The sequence below is a fragment of the Dermochelys coriacea genome, chromosome 2 (assembly GCF_009764565.3).
Source record: "Dermochelys coriacea isolate rDerCor1 chromosome 2, rDerCor1.pri.v4, whole genome shotgun sequence".
Lineage (NCBI taxonomy): Eukaryota > Metazoa > Chordata > Testudines > Dermochelyidae > Dermochelys > Dermochelys coriacea.
The window spans coordinates 105,081,198-105,102,203 of NC_050069.1; the positions used below are offsets into that span (position 1 = coordinate 105,081,198).

General features: G+C 38.6%; 1 long non-coding RNA gene across 2 annotated transcripts in view; it reads left to right on the top strand.

Moving 5' to 3' along the window:
* Nucleotides 1-7,031, top strand: part of LOC119851726 — a 26,846-nt gene extending 19,815 nt beyond the window's left edge. For both annotated transcript variants that reach the window (XR_005291351.1, XR_005291350.1), the window contains one exon: nt 5,531-7,031. This is a non-coding gene — a long non-coding RNA (uncharacterized LOC119851726). The remainder of the gene's footprint in view (nt 1-5,530) is intronic.
* Nucleotides 7,032-21,006: the final 13,975 nt, after the last annotated feature.

Sequence of the window (21,006 nt, forward strand, 5' to 3'; positions counted from 1 at the left end):
AACACACACTTTGCTTCTCTACAAAAGAAAAAGGACACTAAGCTATCTAAACTACTACATGCCACAAGGGGCCACAACAATGGTTCCCATAACCCACCCAGCAATATTGTTAATCTATCCAACTATACTCTTAGCCCAGGAGAAGAATCTGTCCTATCTCGGGGCCTCTCCTTTTGCCCCTCCACCACCACAAACATGATACAGTTCTGTGGTGACCTAGAATCCTATTTTCGATGTCTCCGACTCAAGGAATATTTCCAACACACCTCTGACCAACATATTAACCCACAGAGACCTTCCTACCAACACTACAAAAAGAAGGATTCCGGGTGGACTCCTCCTGAAGGTCGAAACAACAGACTAGACTTCTACATAGAGTGCTTCCGCCAATGTGCACGAGCTGAAATTCTGGAAAAGCAGCATCACTTACCCCATAACCTCAGCCGTGCAGAACACAATGCCATCCACAGCCTCAGAAACAACTCTGACATCATAATCAAAAAGGCTGACAAAGGGGGTGCTGTCGTCATCATGAATAGGTGGAGTATGAACAAGAGGCTACTAGGCAGCTCTCCAACACCACTTTCTACAAGCCATTACCCTCTGATCCCACTGAGAGTTACCAAAAGAAACTACAGCATTTGCTCAAGAAACTCCCTGAAAAAGCACAAGAACAAATCCGCACAGACACACCCCTAGAACCCCGACTTGGGGTATTCTATCTGCTACCCAAGATCCATAAACCTGGAAATCCTGGACCCCCCATCATCTCAGGCATTGGCACCCTGACAGCAGGATTGTCTGGCTATGTAGACTCCCTCCTCAGGCCCTACGCTACCAGCACTCCCAGCTCTCTTTGAGACACCACTGACTTCCTGAGGAAACTACAATCCATTGGTGATCTTCCTAAAAACACCATCCTAGCCACTGTGGATGTAGAAACCCTCTACAGCAACATTCCACACAAAAATGGACTATAAGCCATCAGGAACACTATCCCCGATAATGTCACTGCTAACCTGGTGGCTGAACTTTATGACTTTGTCCTCACCCATAACTATTCCACATTTGGGGACAATGTATACCTTCAAATCAGTGGCACTGCGATGGGTACCCGCATGGCCCTACAATATGCCAACATTTTTATCTCTATCATGCATTCTTACAACTACAATACCCACCTGCTGAATTGAAGAAACAGATTGACAGAGCCAGAAGAGTACCCGGAAGTCACCTACTACAGGACAGGCCCAACAAAGAAAATAACAGAACGCCACTAGCCATCACCTTCAGCCCCCAACTAAAACCTCTCCAACGCATCATCAAGGATCTACAACCCATCCTGAAGGATGACCCATCACTCTCACAGATCTTGGGAGACAGGCCAGTCCTTGCTTACAGACAGCCCCCCAATCTGAAGCAAATACTCACCAGCAACCACACACCACACAACAGAACCACTAACCCAGGAACCTATCCTTGCAACAAAGACCGTTGCCAACTCTGCCCACATATCTATTCAGGGGACACATCATAGGGCCTAATCACATCAGCCACACTATCAGAGGCTCGTTCACCTGCGCATCTACCAATGTGATATATGCCATCATGTGCCGGCAATGCCCCTCTGCCATGTACATTGGTCAAACTGGACAGTCTCTACGTAAAAGAATAAATGGACACATATCAGATGTCAAAAATTAGAACATTCAAAAACCAGTCGGAGAACACTTCAATCTCTCCGGTCACACGATTACAGACCTGAGGGTGGCTATCCTTCAACAAAAAAACTTCAAAAACAGACTCCAAGGAGAGACTGCTGAATTGGAATTAATTTGCAAACTGGATACAATTAATTTAGGCTTGAATAGAGACTGGGAATGGATGAGTCATTACACAAAGTAAAACTATTTCCCCATGTTATTTCTCCCCCCCACCCCACCCCCCACTGTTCCTCAGATGTTCTTGTTAACTGCTGGAAATAGCCTACCTTGCTTGTCACCATGAAAGGTTTTCCTCCCTCCCCCCCGCTGCTGGTGATGGCTCATCTTAAGTGATCACTCTCCTTACAGTGTGTATGATAAAACCCATTGTTTCATGTTCTCTCTGTGTGTATATAAATCTCCCATCTGTATTTTCCACCAAATGCATCCAATGAAGTGATCTGTAGCTCACGAAAGCTTATGCTCAAATAAATTTGTTAGTCTCTAAGGTGCCACAAGTACTCCTTTTCTTTCTGTGTTCAGGTGTGGCTCTGTGGATGCTTTTCTGGGGCCTGGTACAGGCCAGATTCCTCTTTCCCTGGCTCCTGAGGACTTTTCTGGCCTCCAAACAATTTAAACATACATTATACATTAAACCAGCTCACACCCTTTGCTATGCAATATTTTTTATAAACAGCTCTTTTCCCAGATGCCCTTATCGCCAAGCATAGGATAATACTCAATGAAATGACAGTTGTGTGCTCACAGCTCATTGCATCACAAGGAGTCCCGGAAGCGGAAGTAACATCTCACTTCCAAGTTGTCTCCTGAGATCCCTGCTACAAGCCAGTCAAGACTTAGAAGGAAGGATAGATTTCACCCTTTGTACCGCTCTTATGCCACACAGTGCTGGATGATCAATACAGTCATACTATCCTTCCTGGAAGGTTGCCATGTGCATTGTTGCATCACCTCCAATGCAAGCTTATCCCTTAAGACCTCAAGTCTGGTCCTTGATTAGTTCTCTAAAACATAAGCAATCATGTGAGTATCCCTGTTCCTATTGGCTAGGAATGAATGGGTCTAAATGACACTGTTGCAACACATGTTTGAGTTTTGCATTGCATCTGAAGTCTTCTCAAAGTGACAAGAACTGCTTCTGACCTGATAGGAAAAGTTACTTCTGTGAACTGGTGTGGCTAGTGTATTCCCCTCTGAATTGCTTGGAATCCACTTTCTCTACCTGAAAAAAATATGAAGCATTTGTTAAGAAAATTCAAGCAGGTGCTTTGTGTTAGAAAAGTGTGTTAGCCATTTAAATAGTTACATCAAATAGCATGCAAATAGCTTTAACTTGGTTCTTTTTTCTTGTATTCATAAGCTCACACAGAGGAGCTCTGAAAAAGAGAGAAAGGGCTGTGGTCTTGTCTGCATTATATTTGTTTTGAAAGATTTCCCTCTGCTAGCACCAGTGCAGCTCCATCAGTGGTAGCAAAGGTGAGAGGGGTATCTTTAGTCTTTGCATTGAACCTCTCACCTTTGTCTCTTCTCAATTTGCCTTATCCTATTTGCTATCTCCACTCTAGTAACCATCTTTTAAAAGAGAGGGAAAACAAAAACTGTTAAAAACTGCTTATTCAGAGTGATCTGAGAGTGCAGCTAGCCTCTTAACCTGGAGTTTTGTCAAACTCACTGTATCCAGAAGTGAAATTCTCATACCATACAACACCAGTGCATGCAATTGCACTTACAATATAACCAAGTATGTGACACAGTATTGCTGCTTACACACATTATACTTAGCCTTGGCAAGATTTGATATTTGTTTTCTTGCTCTTCCCTTTGCACACTAACAGCACTTTCCTGTTTACAATGTACTACAGTTTAAACAACTGCAAATTTTAGACTTTTTACACTTCAGTCATAACTATTTTTCCACCCCCAGCCCCATCACAGTAGCACAACTGACACTGTGTTTCTAAAGCATTTCCAGGCTATCATTTTAATCTCCTATCATGTTTCATATATCATAATATTATCATACAAGCTGATTTGTCAGACATGATACTGTTGCAATAATACAATACCTGAATAACACTCACATAAGGACCCATAGCTACACTATTCCTCCACCTTCCAACAAGGTCAGAGAGAGCAAACTTGAAAACGAATGCCTGGACAGCAAAATAACATGAATGTAATAAGTACTCCTGAACATATGAAAATGAGAACCAGAGTCCTGCTTGGTGGTCCAGGGGAATACTGAGTTTTGGTTACTAAGTTGGAGATGGTGACCTGAACTCAGTTGATTCAAGGATGAAAGCTAGATCTGACAATTGTTTTTTTAATAACATACCCAGATAGGAACAACATTTAGCTCTTATGGATTCAGAGAAATATTTGAGAATTAAAAGAAAAAAATTGTTCATCAAGTTGTATAATTTGTATTAGAATGTGCATTGCAGACATACAGGACCCAGTTTGTGTCACACCAATGGCAGTATGAATATCATTGAGGGAAGAGTTTAGTCCATAGTTCAGGTATGTTTGAAATTGTAGTTACTCCAATTCAGGAAGATGAAGTCAAGTAAGAAAAAAACACCGAACTGTGAAATTCTGTCCCCTTGCTTATTTGCAAAGAGGCTTGGAGGTTAGTATCAGTAGAAACCTCTGCAGGCTGATCAGGGCAGATGACTGACAGTGGAAGGAGCTGCTACTTGTCTTTTTCTTCTTTACCAAGTGATGATTTTCCTGTGTATAAATAATTATTACAGTATAGTTGATAGTCTGCTGCCCCATATATCTGTTTGTCTCTCCTGGGTACTTCTCTTGGTCCCCATTATTGTAGCATCTTGCAGTATTTAATGTATATACATTAATGCCCCTGCAAAGCAAATAAACTATATCCCCATTTTACAGATGGGGAACTAAGTCACAGAGAAATTAAGTGACTTGCCCAATGTCACATAGAAAGTCTGCAATGGAGCAGAAAGTTAAACCCTGGTGTCCCAAGTCCCAGGCTACCACCCTAACCCTTAGTCTTCAATAGTACAGTTTTCAGCAGAACTAAATTTGAAATATGCTTTAGCTCCTAATGCACCAAGTCATAGGAACAGTTTCTATCACATTGAATTTAATGACTGTATAATCTAATATTCCAAGCACTTGTCCAGAGGAGAAGTTGTCTGATTCATTCATGAGACTTTTGAGTATGATCATCACGCTTATGGGCTGTGCACATTTTTCAAAATGTAGCCATTCAAAACTAGAGAAGGAAACAAAAATAAAATTCTGATCCATCTTGACCCCTCTCAAAATTTAATAAACAACAATGCTAATAATGCTTATTATGTATAAAAATATTTACATTTTCAAATGACTCACCAGAAGGAGAGAACACGAAGAAGCAAGCAGATCAAGAGCATAGTATTAGGGTGATGCTGGTTGAAACCAATTTTTCCCCCACAAAAATCTTCAAATGCAAAATTTTAATTAAAAATGTTTCATTAAAAATGGGAAATAAAATTTCCAAATGAAATGAATTTTTGTTTTGATTCTATTTTTTTCATTTTTTTAAATAATGTAGTAAAAGAATGGCATTTCTCTGCCAAAATATTGTTTTTGACAAAACACCAGTTTTTTGCAGGAAAATGTTTCAGTTGAAAAATTTTGATGAGCTCTAATTAGGGCCAACATAAAAAGCATCTGTAGACTGCACAAATAAGGAAGCTCTTCTTTGTTTCTCTCTCTCTCTCTCACCCAGAGTCTCAGCTCACTCATTTGCTTATAAAAAATATTTTAATTATTGTTTTGTTTTGTTTTTTCAGATGAAGGCCTTTCCTCCCTGCTGGTCTTTCACACCCTCAATTCCACATCGTGTTGAGCTGGTTTTTGATTTGGCAGCACTTCCTCACAGTGGCTGTCAGGAGACACTGCTGATTTTGTGCAGAAGTATAACAAGCCCTGCCATTCTACCTGATGGTCAACTAGAAAGAGTTTGGAGGAGGGAAGGGAATGGATTAGTGTTTTTAAGGAAAGTTAGGCAAGATAGCTGAACAGCCCCTCATAAATCGGAATAGTTTTGCCTGAATCAGAACAACTGCTTCCATTTAAAATAAGCATATTTAAATATTTAAGAAAAGTAGCTGCTTCTTCTAAATGAGAAAAAATGACCATTGCGGCACAGCGCTGGGGATGCTGAAACACAAATCAAACATCGTCAGATAACTAGAGTGCTGTTAGTAAAGGAGAGAGAAAAGAGCAGAACAAAATGTGGTTTGCTCCTGATTTCCATAAACAAAATTTTCCATTCTCGATTGACCAGAATTGCTCTGTAAGATACACCTAATAAATGCGTAGTAAATTAAAAGGCAGTTAAGAGTGTTGTGAAGAGTAGAACCTGTTGTGTGGGCCTTAGAAGAGAAACTTCCATGTTCCATGTCGTTATGTAGTATTTTTCTTTTGTTATGCCACTGGTGCTTTTTGAGCCTTTAACTGAAATCTAGCAGGGACTCCGTGGGCACCAGTGTGCTGGTTTTCACACCGGCAACAGCTGCTTTGGTTAGCCAACACACTAAATATAGTAATTTGCCATGTAGCCAACAACAGTGATAGCACATCAAAAAGAGATTCTCTGCCATAGCAGGGATTCTTAATGTGCTCGGGATGATAGATGGGCTGTTCTTGCACCTCGCAGAATGATGCCGCTTTTCAAAATGGAAAGCGGCATGTGTGACCACCAATATCTTACATTGAATTATTGGCTTCTGTCATGATGCCTGTGTTTTAGCCAACTCTGGTCTTGGAAAATTATTTTTATTCTAGTGACATCTCTGATAAAAGAGACATCAGTAAATATTTTCCCTGAGAAATGTGTTCTAAAGGTTTACAGGTAACAGGAACTGTCCTTTGTAGAGCCTGCCTATGAATCTCACCAAGTAAAATAAAAACATTTTTGACAAAAATTTCAAGTGGAAACACATAACTGGTCATATCAGCAGGTATCTCACTTAAATGATCACGGTCTATGCTACAGTCATTGCAAATGCTCTTCCAGAATCGATGGCATCTCCCTTATAGACCTAGGAAAAAACCTTGCATCTGCGTAATGTGCTGCATTCTTCACAATATTTTTCTGTTCCATTATGCTTTATATCATTTATTGGGATAAAATGGCTTTGATTCCCAAAGGTGTTATAAAATACTGCAATACACATCCTTCACCATAACCTGACAAGATAATTTTGGCATCATCACTGGGAGGTCCCAGTCAACCTAAGATTGATTGAAATGTACCCTTCCTCCTTAATGGATGGAACTGTACCTGTAAGAGTAAACAATGTTCCCTCTATATAAGCCTGAAAAGGAAGCAAGACTATGACATTGCTTTGGGATTAGGAAAAGTGTCATTCTGTTCTGGTTCTTACATTGCCATTCACTCTAGCATCTCAGGCACTTTATCCTGTTACTTTTGAGGACCTGCCAAGAGTTAGCTACACTGAACCATGTAAAAGGTGGTGTAAGGAATTCAGCCCTGATTCAGCAAACATGTGCTTAACTTGAGGCAGGTTAGTAGTTCCATTGAAATCAGTAGGGACTATTGACATGCTTAATGTTATGGACTTGCTTAAGAAGTTTGCTGGATCAGGGCCATAGGTATGGACAAATAGTCACCTGTGGTAAGGAAGTGAGATGGTGCAAGTCACTGCCGGCCATACTGAGGTCTAAATCCTGCTCAGTTAGGAATGGAACAGAGAAGGGCAGTGCAGGCTGAAAGATTGGTATGGTTTATTCAATGTCATAACCATTCCTTCTGTCAGTTATCCGCATGCAATGTTGGTATACATTGCCCATCCTGTTTTAAATCAGATGCATTGTGATCTTTTAACCTGCTGCTCTGTATTGGCTGTGAGCCTGGCTTTACTTGTCAGTTCCTCCTCCTCACTTTTAAGGTGTTGACAGCCTCTCTTGGAAGATTCTGTGTGAAAAAATCCCTACACCCTTTGGGGACTGAATGAAAATGTTCTCAAATTTCTCTAACATTATCAATAAACCTCCACAAATCAGGGCAGCCGCTTCAAAATCAAAAGTGCCCTAACAATCCAGAGAACTTGGCAATTCTGTGAAGTAACTGTCATTGCCAAACAAAATATTGATATGGCATTGAGAGTTCTTCCGTGCCTGCCTCGCCCTCATAATATCTAAAACCTAATTCTCCTCTGCCAGGGTTTTCAGTACTCCCTGCAAACAAATAACCCAGCATTGCAGACCTACACTGTGAACACATTGTATGACATAAATAGTTTGCAACTTAATGACACAGAACCACCTAATATGAAGAAGATAGCATTAGCTCAATTGTTGTTTCAGAGACCAGAAAACATGATATTACCAAAGCATGCCTGGTGGGTGAACATGGTTTTTTTCTTTTTATGAAATATCATGGGGAAGCTATTGGCGTCATTGAAACATTAAAATATTTGAGACTTTGCATGATTTCTCTGGTTTGAACATTTGGACTTCAAATGAAATTCTGCATTTTGGCATGTGAAATATTGAACATTTTAAGGTGTTTGCTTGAAACTAGAACATTTGAGTGCAAGTGGTACACTGTTGCTTGCTTTTGAGAGGAAGATAACATTTCATGTTTTTGTGTGAAATCGGGCTGTTTTCATTTTCATTTTCATTCAAAAAGCTTGCATTTCCAGGTTTTATAATTTCTTTGCAAATGTTTCTTAGAGGCTTACTAAAAATCAACAACCACTACCATAAATAGAGGAAGGCACAATATCTATCAGCACAGCAGGGAATGGAAATATGTGACAGATTTAACATAGGGCATTTCCTTGTTACTAGATTTCAAGTTTGCAAGGCCAAATGAGAAACTGAATGCAACACAAGAAATATACTTGTAACAACTGTACCTTGTCTGTCTTACTGTTTTTTATATTTTCATTAGCAATTACTACATTACAAGAGTATTATAATTACATAGTCTTGTTTGCAATTTAACTGCATGAGCTTCATGCTCTTCTTGGATATTTTTCCATCAGGTTGGAGGCCTAGAGAATCACAGATACTGACAGAAGAGTGCAGACTGCCTGACCAGGTATTCAGGAATAGGAGCAAAAGCCTATACTTATCAGTCTCCTGTTAGTGTCCCTTTCGAGATGGACATAGATGATGACTCTAGAAATTTCTAAAAACTGGTGACTCTGGAAATTTCTGTCCTTTCATTCTAAAACAGATTTTCTTCTTTCCTTCTTCAGCTTTGCAGATACCAGTCTACCCTTTCCAGCTTAGGATATTTGAAGATTGTTTCTGAATGATACTATCTGTTTTGGGGTCTTTAGGCAATTCTAGGCCCAACACATACACCTTTAAGAGTTCATAAGGACAGTCTTACATTAGTTTGTGGAAAGACTAAACATGTTGCTTAGGCTGGATTTCCCCTTCTCCTGTTTTTTGGGGCCTTTTTTTCCCTATCTACAGTCTTGCCAACCCCCAAGCATTCAAAAATGATGAGCCAAAATCACATGATTGACTTGACAATCATGAGATTTTAAAAACTAATGCAGTTGTCTATTTTATATTTGCCTTCTCATGTTTGACATTTAATGGTCACATTTTCAAGCTTTTCTTTACAACCATGAGAACTAGAAGGTTATTTAATCAAAAAAAGAAGGCATGTGTTCATGTCTCCAGGAACTTGGGCTTTAGAGAAAAACATCAAATATCACAAGACTTGCAATAAAATTGTGAGAGCTAGCAACAGATCTGCTCATCTCTTCTCCCCTTCATGCCACACATAACAGAGGGGGATCATCTGTCCCTAAATTAGCATTAGTATGTCTATCAATGTCTCCTCAAACTGCACATTCACTTCTCTCATTCGCTTAATTGCTTGATTTATTATTAGCCTCTTATTCTGATTACTTTTGTGAGTTTTGTGGATTCTCCCCCTTCCCTGGGTTAGCTCCTATTTCCTTTTCCTCAGAATGAGGAAACAGCCTCATTTTCAGAAGACCCAAACATGTCATCTTTCTTTCTCAGCAGGTAATAAGCCTCCCCTTTCAAAATGTCATGTTGCACAAGAAAAACATGTCAGTCGTTACATAAGAACATAAGAATGGCCATATTGGGTCAGGCCTAAGGTCTATCCAGCCCAGTATCCTGTCTCCAACAGTGGCCAATCCAGGTGCCCTAGAGGGAGTGAACCTAACAGGTAATGATCAAGTGATCTCTCTCCTGCCATCCATCTCCACCCTCTGACAAACAGAGGCTAGGGACACCATTCCTTACCCATCCTGGCTAATAGCCATTAATGGACTTAACATCCATGAATTTATCCAGTTCTCTTTTAAACCCTGTTGTAGTCCTAGCCTTCACAACCTCCTCAGGCAAGGAGTTCCACAGGTTGACTGTGTGCTATGTGAAGAAGAACTTCCTTTTATTTGTTTTAAATCTGCTACCTATTAATTTCATTTGGTGGCTCCTAGTTCTTATATTATGGCAACAAGTAAATAACTTTTCCTTATTCACTTTGTCCACACCACTCACAGCTATCATATCCCCTCCTTATTCTCCTCTTTTCCAAGCTGAAAAATGCTGGCCTCTTTAATCTCTCCTCATATAGGGCCCATTCCAAACCCTTGATCATTTTAGTTGACTTTTCTGAACCTTTTCTAATTCCAGTATATCTTTTTCGAGTTGAGGGGACCACATCTGTACGCAGTATTCAAGATGTGGGCGTACCATGGGTTTATATAAGGGCAATAAAATATCCTCCGTCTTATTCTCTATCCCTTTTTTAATGATTCCTAACATCCCATTAGCTTTTTTGACTGCCGCTGCACACTGCATGGACGTCTTCAGAGAACTATCCACGATGACTCCAAGATCTTTCTCCTGTTTAGTTGCCTTTGCCTTTGCCACTATTCACTGTCTATTATATTCCCATGAGCGGGTGGAGTGGTCTTCAGCTGTCAGTTTGGAAAATGACTGTCCATTACAAATTGTTGTTTGCAGTGTTTTTGTGGCCGTGTTGGTCCCAAGATATTAAAGAGTCAAGGTGGATGAGGTAACATATTTTATTGGACCAACTTCTGCTGGTGAAAGAGACAAGCTTTGAGCCACACAAAGCTGTTCTTTAGGTCTGAGTAGCTCGAAAGCTTGTCTCCCTCACTGACAGAAATTGGTCCAATGAAGATATTACCTCATCACCTTGTCTCTCTAATGTCCATTACAAAGGCTAGTCAGCACCAGTATTTGCCTGCCTGATTAGAGGAGGTAACTGCCTTTTATCACCTCCTTGCCATTCTTCTCTGTTCCAGGTAAGTGCTGGACTGAGGTATTGCAGTTTATGATCAGCACAGATCTAAAGGAGGCATAGGAAGCACATCAGATTTGGCTCTACAACTAAAGTTTTCCATGGGTCTTTTATTCAGCTCTAGATATCCATTTGGGTAATGTGCCATACAAACAAGACTCCAGGTGCCAGACCACATATATTCCAGCTGCTCCTGGTACTCATAACTCCTCCTCTTTTTTCTGGAGCACCACCAACCCTCTCATATGCCATTTTCACCCACTCTGATCTTTTGAAATGTTAATTAGTGCTTATTTTCATTTTTTAACAAAAAATTTAAAAATAACATGAGAATAGTTTGAGAAGTTCTGTTAAGTAATTAAATGTCTGTTAGCTGGAAAACTCATTTTTGTCCTTGCTGTTTAACAGCAGACACATGACTGCACTGAACAGATTATTTATTATTATGTTTTATTTGTATTACGGTAGTGCCTAGGAGTCCCAGTCATGAACCAGGAGCCTGTTGTGCTAGGCACTGTACAAACACAGAAAAAATAAACAGTCCCTGCCCCAGAGATCTTACAATCTAAATAATGATGATCTGCTTCACAGAGGTATTGCGAAGCATCTGTTTCAATAATTATGACTGTATTGCTATTTAGGGATGATTCTGTCATCTTTGTTCATGGATTTTTCTCAGCTGGGTGCTCACATGGGATTACTTGTAGCATAAGGGACTCGACTCAGTGTGAGCAAAGCTGGCAGAATTGTCCCTGCTATTTTTGAAACTTGCATGCAAAAATATTATCCATTTTCCTTTTTCACCTTCCTCAGATGCTTGTCAAAGGCACAGAGGCAACTGCTTGTCAGCTTTATATTTCTGAATGGTTATTTACATCTTAATACATTTTTATTACTATGGAAATAGTTCTTTAGGCTATAAGTATGCACCAAATCATATTTCATCATTATAGAAATCTTAAAAAAATCTATACAAATACCATCAAGTGATCTTAGGAACCTTGTATCACAGCTGAGCTAACAATTATGCGGCCCGAATGAAGGAAATAATTTGCCTAAATGACATAGTTTCAATTAACTTCACATTTGGTATTTTTATATAGGCTACATAATAGGCTGTGATCTTTCTTTTTTTTACCTTGTTAATTCAGATCAATCCTTCAGTGGTAATATTGCCTTTTGGTTACATGCCAGCCTATGGTATTATATATTTGAACATAGGGCCAAACTAGCAGTTATTCCCCTGCCACTGAAGGTGAAAAGGTTCCCAGTAAATCAGGTTACTTTTCCACAGGGTAAGCAGTGTTAAATACAGTCCCTCTTAGTACTTCATCAATATGATTAACCTATTGGCATTATGGTTATCAAATTACAGTATGAGAAATCATACAGTTAAAAAATAAATCTGTTTTCCACTGAGGAAATCTAGTTATGTGGAAGTGGCTATATTAAAAGCTTAGCATATATATAATAGAATGATAGTTCACTGAGAATCTTTACAATAGAGGTTTTCAAAATTAAACCTCTAAGAATGCCTTACAAATAAGCAAAAGGCACTCAAGGGATTCAAGATGCATACCTTTTAGGGCCATCATCTTATTAGTATTGTACCTCTAACCCTATTAGCAGTCTCCAAACTGAGAAGGATTACAGTTTGTGGATTGTAGAGATATTTTGTAGCCACTTAGCAACTAGCCACAAAATGTTCACCTTGGGAGCATGGTCCGTGTAGTTGGGTTAAATGACTGCCCTAATTCCACCACCATGGTTTCAGCAGTCTCTTAATGTTCCATAAATCCAGCCAAGTGTTTTGACCTCTCTATTCATTGTCACTAGAGCTTCTAAAATGGTCCATTCCAGCAAAGGGCCCCCAGGAACTTGGCTCTTTCGAAAGATGAGCAGAAAAGTATGTTAGTTGCCTACAAAATGTGGTTGTGGCTATTACTGTGGAGAGAAGAGAAGCAGAGAGGAGGAATCAGGATGCTCCTAGGATGCTCCTTAATAACATTGTGCTACATGCAAATTATTGATACAGATCTATAAATGTTTTCAGTTGCCTCAAATATCCCTCACAATTGTGGTTAAATATTTAGAGTTTCTTATAGAGTCATGTTTCAATAAGAAACAATGTTAAAAACTAAGATGTCACAAAAAAGGTGATGATAGGCTAAGAAATCTGACATGTTGCTGCAAGTCTCCTTCGGCATAAGGAATGCACCTATTGTAAATCCTTTGCACTAATGCTGGGTGGCCATCCAAATGTTTCCCTTGACATGCCTCAGCCTTGAAAAGCCCTTCCAGAAGCGGCTACAATTTTTCATCGGGATTCTTATGTTAGCAGTGAGCTTAAAATGTGTGTTTTCAATAGAACATCCAACTAAGGTGCGTCCCATTTTCTGAGCAACAGGAGTTTTCACCATGGCACTTTGTATGTATGTGGAATCAGCTGAGCACATTTAAGCATTTTTCAGACATTAGTAAATTAATTAGTTAAGCCCTGTGATTTAGCTATTATTATATTTCATTATACCATATTTACAGATAGGTCAACAGACACAGTTTAAAGCTTCTCTGTGAGGCCTAATGTCGCCCAATTAATTAGTAGCAAAGCTGGGAATACAATCCATACATTATGACTCCCAGTCCCTTGTTCTAATTGCTAATGACAATGGACTCAATTGAGAGATGAGCTAAGGATAAAGGGAGACTAGACTGGCATAATTTACACCTTTTTCCATCCCCTTCAAAATGTATGTTGCAACAACTTAGACTCCTTCTACACTTGATTAAACTTCTTCTGTCTCCAGTGGAGAATATGTCCTGTGCTAAACTTGTGCAACTGCATTCAACATCTGTGGAGTGACATGGGTGTAGCTGACAGAAGAATCTGACAAGTTTCAGAGTAGCAGCCATGTTAGTCTGTATTCGCAAAAAGAAAAGGAGTACTTGTGGCACCTTAGAGACTAACAAATTTATTAGAGCATAAGCTTTCGTGAGCTACAGCATCCGATGCATCCGAAGAAGTGAGCTGTAGCTCACGAAAGCTTATGCTCTAATAAATTTGTTAGTCTCTAAGGTGCCACAAGTACTCCTTTTCTTTTTAGAAGAATCTGAGTGACCTTAAATGTTCTTAGTTCCTTAGACAATTTTTACACTACAAGCTAGGGGGTCTGATTCCCAGCTCCCATAGACTTACTAGTGCTAGCTCTCATCTGAGCTAACACATTAAAAATACTAGCATGGGCCATGTTAGTTGCCACGAGTACATACACACGGAGTTCAGGAACGCTTGAATTTGGGGCTGTTAGCCTGTGCCACTACTGCCTATGCTACCACGGCTATATTACTATTTTTAATGTGCTAGTTCAGATGAGAGATAGCCTCAGTCTGTCTATGTGAGCTGAGAATCATAGCCGTAGCTCATGATGTAGATGTAGTCTTAAACTCACTGAGACACACTCACTTAGCAATGTGAAACTAACACATACAACCTTTTACGTCATTCCTGAAATAGGCCTATTTTCGATATGTTAGTTACTTAATATTGTTTCTTTTTAAAAATGCATCTTACTCAAAGTACAACAGAGACTGATTTCAATGAATAGCACTTTTTAGATTTAAAATCATTCCTAATTTGGACTTCTTTCTTTACCAGTCAGTTTTAAGCTTGTAATTGGAGATGGACAAATATAGTCTTTACTACAAATCTCTGTTATCTCTTATTATGCATTAAAACATTTTTTTCTGAACAGTTTCACGTCCATGAACTGTTTACAAATTTTCCCAGAAACTTGATATGCCCCCAGAAAACTTGGAGAAGTTTGGATTATATTTTATGAGCTAAATTAGTTTGGTCAGCTCTAAAAATATACTGTTCTTAAAGCTGTTAGAGAAATTACTGCATTATGCAACGACAATGTTTGCTATTAAGTTAGCTAATATAATACAATGTTAATACAATGAATAATTGTTCAACATTCTGGAATTATTCAGATTAGGTATATTAGCAAGTGTGTTAGCTTAATATTGAATACAAATATTGAAATGTTAATCTATTTAAGCTGATTTCCATTGGATCAGTTAGCCTCATATTGTATTGGGCGTGAATGTGTCAATAAAAATTATTACTATATACCAATAAAATAATTGAATAATATAATGGACTAATGTGAATAAAGAGTGTTGGTAGGCATTGCTTTCCATTATCATTCTTGAAAGTTTTTAGAGCCTCAGGAATATAGGGCCCAAACTTGTCTTCTTTCTGTTATAGGCACAACTCTCGTGTATTTAAACAGGAGTTGCACCTCTGAAATCGGGAGCTGACTTGGCCACCAAACTACAAAAAATGCTATTCATTTGCAACAGGAAAAAACACTGTCAAGGGACTGACTTAAAATTACTACTAGAAAACTCACAGTAAGGGCTGGAAAGCTAATGTGATGCTTTGACCTTAGTTCAGGGCATTGTGGGAGGATGAAAAATAGGAGGCAAGAAACCAAAGAGTTAGGATTACATTTTTGTAGAAACAATTAAAAACACACAGATGTGTTATGTATATGTTGTGTTGAAATTACCAAGCATGTTAATGGGGAAATAGGCATTTCCAAACCAGAGTGGATAACTGGTCAATCTAGTCCAGTACCGTGGTTATAGCCAAATGTGATATCTAATGGGACAATTACTCACCTAGCCTGCCAACAATGGCCCTGGACTATTGTACAGTACTTGTTCATGACTTCCCAATCCGAGCAAAATATCATCTTATGTGGTGAGATTTTTAACTCCTTGGAACATTTGACCTAACTTTCCCTAGCTCCCCCTGAGACAAAGCAGCTGTACATTACTTCCAATGCAGGGCCGTACCCCAAAGGCACAACTCAACCTTACTATATATAGCCATCAATTTGGATATGACTGAAAATGATGGCAGAATAAGTGCATGTTAGGCCTTGGATAGCTCTGAATTTCAACTTAGAGACACAAAATGGCAAATAATCCATCTAATTCATAACAAATAATTATAATACTAAGTATGAGCCTCTGATTTTGCTGCTGTGACCATCTTGCCATGTTGACTACTTGGCACTGGTGATCGGTAGGCAGGTTTGGCCTGCAGCTGTTTATACTGCAGCCAATTCTTTAACTGTTTTACACCACGTGTTTCTTCTGATGTTGATGCCATAGATATTAACAATGTTTTCTGAGGTACTGAACCTCTGACCTGAAATGGATAAAATTATTGGATTTGGTTTGTGGTGAAAGTGAGTACTGGTAATTGGGCATTTTGGTGCCCCCGGTAGGAATGGAAAACCATATTGTTTCTAACCAACACAGTTCTGATTTTGAGGCCCTCATTAAACAGGTTTTTGTTGTTTTATATATAGCAGAAAGAAGAAATTATTATGGACTGAAGAAACTTGAAAAAAGCTGAGTTCTTGATATATAGAATATAAGCTTAATAATATTACCTGTAATTGATTGTACTATGAATCCACTGGGGAGAACAAGAGAATAATTGTTAATGCATTTATAAGCTACTTGCAAAATACCATATTTTATGGCACAAATTTTATATACTAGTGCAAAGGGTTCCAATAAAGATTTCTGCTTCCCAGCCTGTAGATTTTATTCATGATTTTGCTCATTAGGTAGTATATTATTTTATGGAATAATCAAGTACACATGAGAAAAAAGTTAGATTGCTATATATTATTTCCCCTATTGAATAAAATCCTGGTTCTTCTATATTTGCAGAGGGCCCCTTGGATCTTATCCCCACACAGAAAGTGGGACCCTAACAGACTATTCAAGCTATTGAGATGAAGTAATATCCAAGGATTGTTCCACTTCTATTCTGCCAGTCTGGAAGCAGAAAGAGAAAATTCCAACTCCTTTCCCCAGCACTGAGATCTTCAGGACCCAGTTCCGTTTCTCTTCTAGTAATCTAGCTAGAAAATACATTAGGTTTTTTTTTGTTTTGGCTTGTGAAATTCACTGTGCTGGAGGAAATGTGTATTCCTGTTTTTGTGTCTTTTTGTAACTTAAGGTTTTGCCTAGAGGGATTCTCTATGTTTTGAATCTGACTGCCTGTAAGACTATCTTCCATTCTGATCTTACAGAGTTATTCTCTTATCTTTTTTTGTTCTTCTAATAAAGTTCTGCTTTTTTTAAGAATCTGATTGGGTTTGGGGGGTCTTAAAAATCAAAGGCTGGTTTGTGCTCTTCTTGTTTATTCTCAAGCCTCCCCAGGAAAGGGAGTGTAAGCGCTTGGGGGGATATTTTGGAGAAATGGGAATTCCAGGTGGTCCTTTCCCTGTTCTTTGTCTAAATCACTTGGTGGTGGCAGCATACTGTTCAAGAACAAGGCGAAATTTATGCCTTGGGAAAGTTTTTAACCTAAGCTGGTAAAAATAAGCTTCAGGGGTCTTTCATGCAGGTCTCCACATCTGTAACCTAGAGTTCAGAGTGGGGAGGGAACCCTGACACAGGCAATAAAATATTGACAAATTTTTCATTATCAACCAATTAATCCTGATAAAGGGTGGGCAAGTAGATTTCTGTGCCTCTGCTTGTAAATTTTGCAAGACGACTTGAGTGTACCTTGAGGTTCGGTAATGTAGTTAGAATAAGCATCTCACATTTCTAATACTCCCCAAAATATTTATCTAGACTATCTAAACTATCCAATCTCTTAGGTCTGTTTAAGCTTTTCTCAGGGTATTTTAGTACTTCTGCTTGCAGAGAGTACAAGGGACTGTATGGGGCTGCTGAAATGGGAAAAAAATGCAAAGCTTAGACTTTTCTGAAACTGAAGATAGGTTTGGTTTGGGCTCTGGGTGAAAGTTCACCATTTAGCTGAACTGTTTGCCTGTGCCTAATAACCACATCCCCTAAAGGTGAAGCGCCATACATTCTGATTGTTTACCTCAAGTAACTCCTAACCCACCCTCAGAGATGGCCAAATGATGCCAACTTGAGGCTCAGTAATGTCCTCTTCCAGGCCTTAGTGACCATTATTAACATATTTTCTCATTGTCTGACATTAGGTCAGATCAGGGAGCAGGGTCCAAGATAAAAATTAACATCCAGCCAAAAAGTCTTCCAGGATCCAGAAAGTCATTTATGGGGAGTAAATGGCGAAAGAATCAGAATTTCTCATCAGCAAAATTAGTATTTATTAAATTAGTGGTGGAGCAGAACTAGCAGAGTGATTGCATTATAAACACTCAAAGTGTAGGGGGAGGGAACAGAGATTTTGCTCATTTTCCCTCCCACTGCTAAAGCGCTGTATTTAATTGACTTACAATTTTTCCCCTAATATATTTCTTTATGAAACCTGCCTTGAGCAATGGAAACATGATTGTTCACTGAGGGTTGTGCCTCATTTGTTCCTGTAGATTGTGCCTAATTAACGCTAACTTGTCTGTACATAAAAAGTACAATAGGATGTCCTTTCCAATTTAATTCCGACAGTTTAATCGAATCTGTATTCTTTCAAAAATAATTAGATCATTTACACTTCATTAACATGTAATGTAATGTTGAGGCATTCATCATAATGATTTCTTATTTTTCTTGTGCAATATTATCTCCTCTAATGAAACTGTTAACACCATGCATGTCTTAATTAGCTTTATCATATCACTGACAATTTCAGGAAGAGCCACATTTTTACAAATGAAATTGAACTCATTCAATATTTTAAGAAGAACCTGCTCTGTTAATGCAAAAATACTGCAGGTATTACCTTTATACCCAGTCTGACAGTGTCTAGTAATGTTTTCTCCTTGTGTCTGTGTCCTAACAAAGAGATGCATAATCTGCCTGAATCATGTTTTTTCCCCCAGTATGAAATGACACAATGCCAGGCTTTATTCAAACAAATATATAAATTTGTCATATTAAGTAGCTGTGATAAGAATGCACTAATTTTAATTTAACCAGATACTGGCTCAAATTGAAACCCTGGATCCTAATCACCACAAATCCTGGAGAAGTTTTGACTTTGCCAGGGATGTTGTGAAGGCCAAAAGTATAGCTCAATTCAAAAAAAGAATTAGATAAGTTCATGAAGGATACTTATCAATGGGTATTAGCCAAGATGATCAGGGATGCAACCTCATGCACCTTAGGGTGTCCCTAAGCCTCTGATTACCAGATGCTGGGACTAGATAATGGGATGGATCACTCAATAATTGCTTCTGTTCTATTCATTCCATCAGAAACATCTGGCACTGGCCACTCTCAGAAGACAGGATACTGGGCTAGATGGATGTTTGGTCTGACCCAGTATGGCCATTCTTATGTCTTGTCTTTTTGTTTCAGGTTTTCTACATAATTATCTTTAACAGCAACCCTGATTCCAAACATCCATGAATGAAGGGAAAGCAGGGACTCAGAATCTAGGTCAAAACTATGCATTTCAGAACCATTACTACACCTAACTAGGAAAGAGAAAAATAATAAAGAGCCTAATCCTGAAGTCCTCCCTCTGCCTAACATTAAAGACAATGGCAGGTTGGCCTGAGTTATGACAATAAGATACTGCTGAAAATGAACACCAGTAGAAAAGGGTGATCGTGGACTAAGATTGTTAAATAATATTCTGCCCCATTTCATGGAAGACATAGCCATTATATCAGTATTTGTAAATGTTTGCAAAAACTAGTGGTTTTAGGGCCTGATACTGCAAGATGCTAAGCATTAGACTAGGATTCTTTGTGTGAACTCATCTGACACCCAAGAATTTACAAGACATTTTTATTCTGAAAACATTCTAGCAACCAAAAATTTATTTGTACATTTGTAGGGAAAACAAATTGCAGTAGTGGCAAATGTGAATGAAGTACCTCCTGGAAGATATTGAGTATCCACAACGCCCAAAGAGTAAACAGGGGTTGATGAGTGCTCACCATCTCACAGGAAGTGTTCAGTGCCTTGCAGGTTTGAGCTCTTAACAAGGGGAGAGTCTTAAAATGTTTTAGAAACAGATAAGCTCCTTTCCCTCAACTCTTACTGTATTGCCAATACAAAGTAAGTGCCATATTCCTGTGTGAATAGTGCAAAAAGTATTTACTGTACAAACGTTTGTTGGACTAAAACACACAGATTTGCTTCATTGATATTCATCACCCTTTTAATTTATTTTCCATGAACATTAGTACAAACAATGTTTTGCTCACAAGAATGTCTCATATAGATGTAAAATCTTGTGGATATTCATGCAGATGTGTTCTCACAGAGTCAGTCCAGAAGTTTGGACAGTTATTTGATATCTCTTTGAAATCTAGCTGTGGTCATCCAATCGGGAATCATAAACAATATCCTGTGTCTTGCTTGACTTAATCACATATCACATGCTTAAATGACCAACAATAAATAGTAACTGAAGACATACTTGACACACACAGTTCATGAACAACCCATAGACTGAAATATGTTTGCATAAAGTATTCCGTGAACAGTTTTGAACACCAAACAATTCTGTAAATAATAAAGTCAATTTGTAGATAATTCATGAACAAATCAAAAGGCTACATTAAGCAAATCATTTTCTATAAATAGTTCACCAGTGCTAACTACTTCACACTGTGCAAAGACAAATGGTTTAGGAAAAAAATGCTCACTTTACTGGAGTTATTTTTTAACCTGCTAATTGTCTTCATTTCGCTTTATTTATGTAATGTCAAAGGTTATTGTGCAAAGACTGTTGGAACATTACTGATAAAATTGATAATGATAGTACCCTTCAGTCCCAGAGGTCTCATCAGCCATTTAAAAGGAAGTGTGGCTGATTACTTTTAATAAATTTAAATACACCTTGCTAAATTTCATGGACATGATATAAATCAAAAGTCAAATTCTGACCCTTTCACACTAACCCATAATAGACTGCAATTTTCCTTTATTCTATTTTACATTTTAAGAAATTAGAGAATGTACTGAGCCTTTAAATACTATATTGATAAAAAATCT